Source organism: Triturus cristatus, chromosome 2_2 (genome assembly GCF_964204655.1).
Source record: "Triturus cristatus chromosome 2_2, aTriCri1.1, whole genome shotgun sequence".
Lineage (NCBI taxonomy): Eukaryota > Metazoa > Chordata > Amphibia > Caudata > Salamandridae > Triturus > Triturus cristatus.
Window position 1 is genome coordinate 203,640,135 of NC_140582.1, and position 12,369 is coordinate 203,652,503.

A 12,369-nucleotide genomic window follows, 5' to 3' on the forward strand; every position below is an offset into this window, starting at 1 on the left:
ACAAGTATGCACCACTAATTGGCACCAACAAAAACGTGGACTTTTTCAGGCATTGAACCCAGGAGGTCTGACGGAGCACATACCCAATTAGACGACTGAACTAACTTTAATAAATAGAACAATCCTCAAGGTATGCCCCTGCTGGACAGTTTTTGGCCTTCAATGGCTTGCTGAGCTGAAGTCTACGAAGCAGTTGCAACATGGACTTTCTTGCAGAAAAACACATTATGAAGGCATGGCGGACCATGCTCATAACCGCCATGAAACCAACCTGCTCTCTTTGAAAACAAAGCTTGTTATTCTTACCAGTTCTCAAGGCTTCCTTAGTAGATACAAACAAAGATGTCCACTGCACAGTCCTGTGAGCAGAAGAGCTTGCAAGAAACTGAATTACTCCATTCTCCCTTCTGATGGGCAGCTTGGACTGTACCACCAGAAAAATACAGAGCAAAATGGGCATATCTGGCCATTTGAACAAAGAGTAATAATGCAAAAGCCCCTCCACCTTTTATAAGACGGTTTAAATATGATACCAGGTATACCATCAATGACAGAGCATGATGAATCTTGAAACACTTGATAAACTAAGTTTTGTTAAAAGTTTTATGGCTGAACTATCCAATTGCCATTCTTCTAAAGTTGGCTTAATTGTATTTTTGCCACAAAACAGAACAATGTTATGAATCCCAGCTTGCTCTGTGGAATATAGGTCTTTGTCCCGCAGTCTTTTTTCCCGCATGGAATCACAAAGCGGTCGTTACAACGACCGCTTTGTGATTCCGCATACCATTACTCCGCAAGTCGGCACAACGACTTGCGGAGGGGGGGCGCTGGATGTTGGAATAGTATAATTTACTATTCCAACTCCAGTCTGTGCGGACACTAGGGAAGGTGTTGGATTTTAAATCCAAAACCTCCCCCCACAAGTTGTTGTTCTGACTTGCGGAGTAATGGTATGCGGAATCACAACGCGGTCGTTGTAACGACCGCATTGTGATTCCATGCGGGAAAAGAGTTTAGTCATAAACGTTGTTTACCTGTTCTGTGATATGCAGATCAGGGCTATTACAAATGTCCACATGCCAATAACCGCAAGTGTACAAAAAATATGCAAATGCTTTGATTCTAGCTTCTTCTCCATTATCAATCAATATGCTTGAAACCCCAATTTGTATTGCTCCTAACCTTATGTTAAGATACTGAAGCCTCTTCTTTGTTCAGCCTCAACGTCAGAGTTCTCAGTCATGGTTCATTATGAATTCTGTTTATAAGGAGCATGACTTGCAGCTTTGCATCGACCTGGCATTGGTGGTCAGTGGTTGCCCACCAACTATTTAAGGGGCCAGCCGCCATGGATTAGACATCGGTGATGAAAAACGATTGGGAATTATTTAATCTTTGCCCTCACGTGAGTCCTGGGCTCACAGTGCCACTGGAATCAAGCTATCCTGGCTGAAGAGGGGTGAAACCCTGAAACTGGTCCTAGGATGCTTGTTTCCGGTCCAGGGAGGACCTGGCTTGGCAGTTCGGGCTGGACTGTTCCCATGAGGCACAGGGTCAAGACTGATTTGCATATAGCCAAGTCTAAATTGGATGGCATGATGAGCAAAAGAATGATGGATTTACCCAGATCTCTTGACTGGGGGTGAATGTTTTGATTTGTTCTGCATTCCGTCCATCAATTGTGTGTCTTTTGCTCATTTGTATATTACCTGCTGAGCTTTGATGTGAATGATGTTTACAATCATTCTTATTCAGAAGAATAAAGTGTAATAAATGATTGTATAGTATAAAATATCAATACTTGGGTATTAGTACTGTATTACTTGGGTTTTAGTACTGTATTTAGAGATCAGGTGGGGTGCTATTGTATCACCTGCACATTTTCTGACAAGTTTGTCTGACTACTATCATTATCGCCTATCCGGGCATAATAGGGCGGGGTGGCTGAGAGAATTCTGCAGGTTTTCATTTCTTCCAAAGGGTTGCATTTTCCTTTTCTGACTTGGGAACTCTTCAAGGTGTGACCCCAATATTTTGGAGGTAAGACTGCATGTGACACAGTAGTGATGGGGAGTCAGTCAAGTGTATTAGGCTGCTCGGCATGTGACTGACACCACACTAACTCTATTCCTCTTAAGTTGGAAAACAAATGACTACTGCCCAATCGGCCTTTCAGGTATAACGACAACATTTGGCTGCACTACTAATCATTGTACCAGTGGCCTGACTTGTGGCTGAATATGAACCAGCTCTAGAAATCTTTCAGAGGTCACTCAAATATTTTTATTGGGTTGATTAATGAAAATCTTACTATCTTCCCCATGTTAAAAATCTATGTAAATAAGAACTGTTTTACAACATACAACAATTCCAGAAAAATGACTTCCACAGGGAACTATGTTATCGGACTGGTCTTTACCCAGGCCAACTGGTTTTTCACTGGTTTTCCTGTCCTGTGATCAACTATTCCTCACTGCTGCTGCTTGCCAGTGGTCTTGCTGACATTGATGGGATATAATCCAAGGAGGGTCATCTTTCAAAGATGATCATGACAGGTGACTACTACTGTGTTTGCCAAGTACCCCATGTCATGTGTGACACTTTCAGCTCTCCTGAGCTTCGTAACCTGCAGTTCCCTTCCTTCTGACACATGCAAATAAATGTGGGTTCCTAAGCCTTTACATCAGCCCAAATGTGAGATCTGCAGAAATATTTAAGACACAAAGGAAATTGTAGGCCATACTGCTATCCAGTGGTGGCCGACGGAGACAAAGACCGTGGGTCAGATGGAGGGGTGCGGGAGGGAAGAGGGGGCCGGTGGGAAGCGCGCGGGGGAAGAGCAGGGGGTGGTAAAAAAAACAAGACTTAACTTGTGCTGTCGGCAGCTTTGCGCTCCTCTCTTCCAGGTCCCAGCAGTCTCTGAGACAGCATCGGACTCCCCATCCAATCCCGGTGCTGCTCTCAAGCATGAGAGCACCATGGGGATTGGCCTGAGTGGGCCGAAAAGACGCTCGCTCAGGCACAGGGGGTCTGTGCTATTATTTCTCCCACCCCGGCTGTACAATTCAGCCAGGTTGGAGAAACCTAAGTGTGCATGTCAGTTTGGCCGGCCTGAGATGGCTGGCCAAACTGACATGTGCACATATCATTCCTCCTGCCCCCACCCATGTTCTGGACCCGACTCACCATGAACACGATGGCTCAGAGCCAGTACTTGAAAAATAAAATGATAGTAACATACAATTTTATTTTTCAGCTACTGGCTTTAAGCCAGTGGGGCGACGCTTCTCCACAACTTCGGAGGAGCTGCCGCTATCTCAATTTTTCATCCTGTTTTGAGTCAAGTCAGTCTTATCTAAAATCGTCGTTCGTAATTACCATCATATTGATTCATAAGAAAGAATCCCCAAAAGATCTTACATTTTAGCAACCAAGCAGGTAAATTGATATTGACTCCAAACCCTCCGCCATGTCATCACAATAAAGCTCAGCTCTGAACAGAAGAGAACAATGACTTCTTTCTAGGTGAAGGCTGGTTTTGGGTGGTCTTTTTCTAATGTGGGCTATGTCCTCACATTATTACATGTAGTGCCCAAGATCATTACACATAAATGCCTCTTTTGTGGATTTTTAGACATCTCATCAACGTATGATCAGATAAAGCAGAGACTCAAAGTGCAGGGTATGGAGGGTGGACTTCTCTCCGTTAAAGGTCCCAGATACATATAACTGCACTGCTGACACTGGAGCAACAAGTGTAATGGAACTCTCAGTTTAAGGCATTAGAAGGGGAATGACAAAGATGGGTGCTGGCACTCACACGGTTCTTAATCTAACTGAACAATACGTAGCAGGCCATTCTGTGGGGCTCCAAAAACCCCAATGATCAAGGATCTTGAAGTCCTGCTCTTCCTGTATGCCAATCAAAATTAACATCTACGAAACAAAGATTTGATGAGGGAAAACCAAGAAAGGAAGTGCCATCAATAATTCCGACTTGGAACAAACAGCTTGAGAAGGTTAGGAAACCTTAATTTTGAAAAACCTCAGTGGCACCCTCCTCAACCCCCCCCCGTCTATAAAGAGCAGTCAGTGAGGCCACAACAGTGTCTAGAATCATCACAAAATACGTGAGATATCATGTAAATCAAATTACAGCTCATGTTAAAACCATCCTCAAAGTTAAAATTGGGGGTATTTTGAGATATTGTGGCAAATTCTGGGGTTTACAAATGGTGTAAATTAATCAGCACTTTGAAAGAACATTTGTGAATTCACTTGTTTTACTCTTCAAGAGATTAACAAAACCACTAATGAGTGGTATGGCTATGATTAAATAATAGATAGATTTAATAGAGCTTGAGTTCACAATGAACCAAAAAGAGAACTCCCACAAAGCTCCTAGTAGACGTGGTATTGTCAGAACACATGCGGCTGGAGAAAAATCCTAAACAACCCCTGATGCTGAATGAGAGACTAGACAGGTGGGATATGAGAAAGCTGCAGCAGGAGAAAGAACATTATTTCATGAAGGAGAATCTCCTGTAGGTACAGTGCATTCCATGCTGCAATGTCCTTCAAGAAGTGTTGGGTCCACAACACTTCATGTCTCAAATCAATAATACCCTAGAAAGAAGGCTGGTGTGGGCAACTCGTGTGTTAGCTGAATGCACGTATATTAACAGCAGACAGCCCTTTAATGGGGACAATAAAGAAGTTCCTAGGAATGTCATTTTGTTGTGTTCAGGATGTAATAACATAAGGAATGAGAGAGTGGCATCAGTTTGGTAAGGGCTGACATTGACATTCAAAATAGCACCTAAATAGACCATTTAGTTAACATTCTGTCTAAGGTAACTGTTGGAAAGGTAATATCTCCTGCATGGTTTACTGTCATGCTGTCTGCCGTTAGTACCCGTTTGTGAGTGTCTAGTATCCTGCTTTTTCATTATGGCTCCAGCCTCATGCTAATCTAGCCTGGGTGAGGAGACCTCAGTCCTGGACCTGTCCTGGTGGGAGCACCAAGCTTGCCCTCATTTGTCTGGCAATGGAATACCGTCCCTGTTGAAAGGTTTAGTAAGGAGAGCAGTCGTAGCAGCATATCGTGATTTGTGAATCAGTAGTTGTGGCCACACCTCATTGTCTGTGGTGCTGGAGTGGAGACCTATTAGCGCAGAGAAATGGAACTCCACATGAGTGGGCCAACACAGATCCTAACACTACAATCCCAAGTGTAAGTCATTTGTGTATTTCCGTGTAGTGTGTAGCATATGTATTTTGTGTGTGGGTGGACCAGTGGGTTCCATTTTGGAATCCCTGGCCAGTTCATGTGCACAAGATGGGAGATGAGGTTGTTTCAATAGACAGTGGACGTGTATTTCTGACTTTCCTGAACTAGAGGGAGGCGATCAAGACCCTGAGGTGTAAAAAAAAAAAAGGAGACCGGGTTCCCTTTGGAAATTTAAGTCATTTTCCTGAAAGGGGCTGCTGATTAGTCATTGTGAGCACTGCCATTTGATAGATGGGGGTGTGAAGGGTTTGTGTGTTCAGAGTGTCAAGAGTGCTTTGGGAGAGGTCAGCCTTGTTGTCCCATTACCGATCAAGTTTAGTGTATGTGTTGATAACCAGGTGCAGAAAGCTCACACCTTTTTGTGCCTCTTTTGTGGATGCTCCAAACCTGAGACAACTCTGCTGAGAGCAGCATCGCTCTATACAAAGGCTGTATCTAGAAACCAGCCTGGGTAGGACCCATAAAAGAAGACTGAGAATCCTCATCCACAGTCTGTTTTGAATGTATAAAAGTAGGAGCTGCTGACATCCTTTTTCCAATTCCAAGTTCTCTTTGAACAAGTAAAGGAGTACCCTGCAGAGTACTCGAAGGACTGCTGTGCAACCAGAGTTGTTGTCTGCCTAACATCCAGTTTCACAAAATTGAGAGGACATTATCTGGAGTATGACAGGGAAGGAAGAAGCTGGTTCCCTCTCTTGAAGCACCATTAAAACAACTTACCTGCTCAAAGGAGAAAGGAGCCTGCCAATCCTGCAGAAGGTGTGGATTGTCCAGGGTGATCCTGAAGCATCGAGTTCAGGATTTTGAGGGTCCGTCCACCCAGGAAGAGAGAGGACAGGAGACTGATCCGCGCGTTTCAAGGACGTGATCAGGGTCTAGCAACAAGTGGTTCAAGTCAGGAACTGAAGCAGCATTGTGAAGTGGTGCCGAGCGAACTGTGCTTTGCCCACATCTTCAAGCTCCGTCCAAGGAAACTGTGCAGCTGCATCACTGTGAAGTTGGGCCAGAGTGCATCTTTGTGAAGCTGTTCCTAAGGTGACTGAGCCACTGCAAAATCAAATTCTGCTTCCGTAGACGGCACTGCAAAAAAGACAAACTGTACTTGAAAGGAATCTTCACCAACCTGTGCCATGGCAGGGTTGTGTTGCCAGAAGATTGCATCAAGGTGGCCCAGTGACCTCATGGCCCGCAGTATCAACTGACCCAAAGCCCAGAAGTGGCCCTGCAACTGCGGCAATGCTGGGACTTGCACACCTAGAAATACAGCCCTCCATTGCTGCCTGCCACAGTCGCAAGGTGAGCACAAGGGCACCATAAGCTGCCCAATCACCTCCCAAAAGAGGGCGAGAACAAAATGTGTGCCCTGGGATCCTTACCGGTCATGCCCGAAGAACAGACAGAACTCAGTGGACTACTCGAAGAGGGGTAGAACTGTATGTGGGCTTGATACCTGCCCTTAACAGAACTCAAACACAGGAGAAGAGGAGAGAGAGAGGATGAGGAGGGTAGTGAATGCAGGTTCTCGAGTGCAGCAACCCTGTGTCAAGTATTCTTATATGTGGCCTGTAATGTGCAGTATTGAGTTTTCTATGTGTATTAATAGTACTTTCTTTTATCAAAGACAAGCATTGGGTTAGACAATTTGCTCTTGCGCTGCTGGATGATTATTGAGTTCTGAGCTTGAAACATGCCCACACTACCTCACTGAGAAACCGGTGACTCCTTGCCGTAGCTACCACTGTGAGTCAAGTTATAAAGGGGTTGCAGGGACATAGTAAGACGGACCCTGGGAAAAAAGAGAGAAACGACACCAACCCTCTCAGCTGTGACCCAGTAGCACGTGCTTGCCCCCTTGATTCAGAATGGGATCTACCAGTGACCAAGTCAATAGCAGTTTTTATATAGAGTAAGAACTGTTCAGATTGTCTGTGAATTCAAGTAATATGGCTTGTGTTCTTCTTGTAATATGTGGCAGATGACCAGTGAAGTGGAGTTCGACTTCGCTTTAGGATTAAAGCCTTATTTAGGGCTTGGGGAACAGGGTCTCTTGCCACAAACAATGGATATACTATCCTTCGCATTACAAGTGCCATAGGCTATAAACGCACTTGTAATACGGCCAATGTGATACCCAGATTGCGTGTCTGCAAAACCCTGAGTATTGTAGAGTATGATACTTATATGCATACAGTTTCTGCCATAGGTTGGTCCCCTAAAGAACTCCAGAGACAGGAATCAGGACCATTGTTAGTCACTCTGCATACGTGAAAAACATATATATATATAAATATACTGACCACCACAGGAACAGGGCGGTCATGCGTTCAACTACCCAAGTCACTTCAAAGGGGTTTGTCTACTTTATAATGTGATATACCAAGCCAACTCTCCATGCTCTTGGAACGTCTTATTGTGCCCAACGCATTGGTATGGTGTATATTGTCCAGGACGTTGAACACCTGACCGCCCGGTTCCTGTGGTGGCCAGTATATTTCTACATATTTTTAATCACTCGTATGCAGAGTGATTAATTAACTATGGTCCTGGTGAATGCCTCTGGATCTCTTTAGATGGCCAACCTATGGCAGAAACATGATGACCGATATCAAGGGATATATTGATTTAATCCCTAGTCCTCTCGCTTTTTAACTGTGTCCCTGAGGCCACCCAATAAAGATTTAGTGGACGCAGAGAGAAGAAACGGAATATTAAAATGTCATTGCGGTATTTCTGAGATTGTATGCTCCTTGCTTGAAACAGTGTGGTTGTAAATTACAAAAAAATTCTTATGAGTGTAAAGTTTGCGGATGTCGACGCCAACGTTGTCCTGCGTGTGTGAAACCACAAAAATAATTTCAAATGTGAATATATGCATTTTAAGAAAGGGGTCTCTCGTCAGCCACACAGATGGTAGCCAAAATGTTAAACTTGTTTCGGCTGACAAATGGATTTAATATTCCTATCAGTGTACTGAAACGTGGGGCAGTATTAACGGCTGGTGTGTTGCGCTTGAAATAGTTTTATGCAAAATTCCGGGTAATGGTGAACGAGATTTGGCACCCGACTACCAGTGACCTGGGCTGCCCGCACACTGATACGTTTCTTGCGATTCAATAAAGTGTTCGTTTTATCCAAAGCATGGAGTATATTTTACGTTAAATAAAATTATAGTTAGGGAAGTGTCCGATAAAACGTAGAATGTTGTGCCAAATAAACACACATGTGCATAACAGCATAATGAAATATTTGCGGTCGGCGCATCTTTTTTTTTTTAGTAATGTGGCCGCATTCTTGCTCTTGGCACCGCTCGAAAATATTATGTGGTGATTACGAAAATATTTAGCACATGATTGACTATTTACTTTATTAAATCGTGGTCGTTCGCTTTTATCAGGACAAACCTCATCCCATAAACCACTGAACAGATCAGCTCCAGGTGCCCTCCAATTGCTGGGCGAATTGGGGAGGAAAGTAAAAGAAACAGGTGCGCGGAATGTACCGTCGGGTAAGGGGCGCTTCCTGCACTTACCCACTCTGCGATGGCGCTTTATGTCTCCGGTGTCCAGGCTTTCCAGCCTCTCTCGGGCTGCAGAGCGGGGTAGGTGTCCGAGGTCTGAGGTGAGGTAAAGCCCGCCTCAGTTCAGACGGGTGCCGGCCGCGGGATGCTGCAGTCTGGCCGCGCCTCCCCTCTCCTCCCAGCCTCTAGTACAGACCCGCGAGGGGGGCGGAGTCTCCTCCGCCCGCGTGTACCTGTCCCAAACCGGCAGGTTGCATAAAGAATTCAAGTCCCGGCTCTTAGGTAACGACCACTGGACACTCGAATTTGAGAACCGCCCGTCGCCCCTTCTAAAGGAGCGCGAGACCAGGCTCCTTGCCAACGAACGAAGCCAGTTGATGCTATCTTTTGTAGATTTTGCACGGACGATAAGGACGCAACACTAACTCGCCTTTTAAGAAAGCCCAAATATTTCTCGAAGAAGTGAGCGGCCTAAGATGTTAACTAGGAATCCTCTCTGGAGCAGGTGACCGCTGTAATTAAAGGTGTGGTTTGAAAAAGGCAAATTAAATTCCTGTACATCCCGTAGTGTGCCACCTGACCAGGATTTTGAGGCCTCGCTGTCCCTGAGCTTTCTGCTAATACATCCAACAATATTACCAGGGCAGCTGGAATTAAGTGATTGTATAATAAAAAAAAAAACTTCCATGTTCACAGTGCTTTCAGTCACCTGCTGGGGCCTTGTAACACTGTAAATCCACGTTACTGTTCCCCACTGTTGAACCAATTATTCATTTCTGGGTCTAGTTACACAGACATCTACAGTGATCACAACCTTTCAAAACGTAAAAGAAAGGGCGAGGATGTGGCCTAAGGGTCAGGATGGTCGTCCTCGAAGATTTGAGTCACGGCATGGACGCTCAACATCCTGCGATTCTGGGTAAATCACTTAATCTCCCCGTACCTAAAAAAACCCAAAATGAATGTGACCGTCTGTAACATAACCGGTGCTCATGAAAATCGCTCTGACACGTTCGGATCTAGTTCGCGCTACATAAAAGTCCCCCCCCCCCCCCAAAAAAAAAACCTCTATTTCCCAAATATTACTTTAACTTGCATTTATATTTCAATCAAGGTGTGTTATATGTATTTACATGAAGGTGAAAACCAACACAATAATGACATAATACGTTGCTCGTTTTAGCCACTCTTTGTCCCGACCCCAAACACACACGCCCCTCCCCCATCCACTGAGGATCACAGTTCCCAAACTTTTTGATGCACTTCAACCTGTGAACGGCCTTGCTCCTTTTTTTCTATTACATAATTTGCCATTGGTAAGCACAGCATGTGATACAAGAACTTCTTTACTTAAATCGGGCTTTGTGTGCTCACTGCTCTCACGCGTGAAGTCGTCTTTTCCATTTTAACATCCTGCTCCAACACGTCACCTGGTGACGTATTGGGTTTATTATAAAGCCGAGTTGTGCCCCCTGCGCCCCAGGGAGAGGCGTTCTCTTGGGAGGGCAGAAGGAAACAATAGCCCCGGCTCTGCGTGACTCGTCAGGCAGGTCGCTGAGTGGGTGCCCACAGGAATCATTAGAACCAACCTAAGGCGTTTGCACACATTTTATGTAACTGCACTGCTCGCGTGTTACCGCTCATCACCACTGCGTGTGCAATGAGAAGGGTTCCAGAATGGGGCTATGGGTGCACATTTTCATTACGCTTAAAATGAGTCTAAAAGCTTCTGCTTAGCAGCGATTTTGCATCTTACCATAAAAATGTATATTTTGTACCAAATTTACAGGCTTCCTCTTAAAACGCTGGACAAGCAGCAAAAAGGGTGCAAATTGTCATTTGTTGGAATGTGCACCTACATTTCTTTGACCTGTCCCCAGAATGACGCCTACGGACGGATAAAGCTCGTTCAAAGAAAGCCGCACTATTACACGCACCTTTCAGTGGGAAACCACAGGCCAATTAATTGTGTATTTTTTTTTATACTCAACATTTGTATAGCGCACTGCTGCCACTTTTGCAGCCTCGAATCGCTCAATCATATTTCGTTTTACACACTGGAGCAAACTTGCACGGTTGAAATGTGCGTGGTTGCAATGTGGCTAGGCAGCACGGGAAGGTTACAGTGGCTGGTAGAACGTTCTACGTGCTACGTCAACGCGTGCAGATTGATAGCGCTTTTAAGCTTCATAGTCTACCTACCCAAGGCTTTATCAGTTCTACAATATGAAAACTATGGGCTCGATTACAGCAGTAGGCCAGCACATTGAATGTGAAAATTGTGCACCCTGCACCGACTCATTAGCATTAGAATGTGAAAATGTAGATTTTCCTAATAAGTTATGACGGAAAGTCTTAATTTTATTAAAGACACGGAGGCGAGTATTATGCTTTCTTTTCTTGCATTTATTCCAATAGCAGCAAGATAAGTACAAAACTACACTCCCCAGAAGGCTGTAGGAGAAAACTACTGGCCAATGGGGAGACCAATAACATAAAATAAACCAATCAGGTCAGGCCAACCATATAAGGACCTATCTGACCGCAAGCAGTCCTCTTTTCTTGTGCGAGTTAGGAAGAAGACGAAAACAAAGGAACCAAAAATAACAGTAGGTAAACAGTCAATATCCAGGCAAACAGTTCTTGAGTGAGGAACACCATGGACGAAACATCCTGAGAAAACCAAGATGGCAGACATAAGGACGTCGACGTCAAGGACTCCGGTGAGGTAGGACCAGACTCACAAGGAAGGCGGTGGTAATGCTGGAGTACCTAAGGGGGGGGGGGAAACAGAACAAATTAGAGCTGTTGTGGAGGGATAATACTCGCCTCCGAGTTTCTTGAAAACATTATCATTAGACCAATCTGCTGACCTAAGGATATCTTCTAGGCGTGAGCCCGACCAAAAGGCTTTAGAAGCCATGGCACCCCTGGTAGAATGAGCACCAAACACCGAAGCATCAAGGCCCACTAGAGACATGATCCAACGGACCCAACGGGCCAGAGTAGCAGAAGAAACAGGAAGGTGATGTTTGCGGAAAGAAATGAGCAGTTGGGTATGGGAAGAAGTCCTAAAGTCAGCAGATTTTTGTTCATAGGCTTTTAAACAGCGACCCACACATAATTTCGGTTGAGCTGGAAAGTAAGGATAAAACACTGACTGTAAATTTGTTTTTGTGCGTCTCTGCACCTGAAACAACACTCCAGTAGGAGAAAACTGCCTTGAAGAAAGGTCTAAAGCCCTAACATCAGAAACACGTTTAATGGAGACTAAACACAACAACATAGTAAGTTTTGCAGATAACATTTTCAGGGATAGGGCAGCATTATCAGGCCAATCCATAAACCATTTAAGAACCAAATTAACATCCCATAAAGAAGAATACTTAGCCAACGGAGGTTTGGAAAAACGGATTCCTCTTAACAAACGGCAAACCAGCGGATGAGAGCCAACCGGCTTATTGTCAATGGGATGATGATTAAGTGAATTAGCTGATCTGTACAGGTTCACCGTGCAATAGGACTTGCCAGCGCTGGCCTCCGAGGCCAGAAAATTAAC

At 44.7% G+C, this 12,369-nt stretch overlaps 1 protein-coding gene across 2 annotated transcripts in view; it reads right to left on the reverse strand.

Moving 5' to 3' along the window:
• Positions 1 to 12,369, reverse strand: part of LOC146862017 (broad substrate specificity ATP-binding cassette transporter ABCG2-like) — a 319,514-nt gene that overhangs the window by 286,638 nt on the left and 20,507 nt on the right. The window contains exon 1 of one of the 2 annotated variants that reach the window (XM_085641179.1): positions 8,823 to 8,962. The exons of the other annotated variant lie outside the window; for it this stretch is intronic. The gene's annotated coding sequence lies outside the window, so the exon portion shown is untranslated. Of the gene's footprint in view, positions 1 to 8,822; positions 8,963 to 12,369 lie in introns of those variants that run through there. 2 annotated transcript variants of the gene reach the window in all.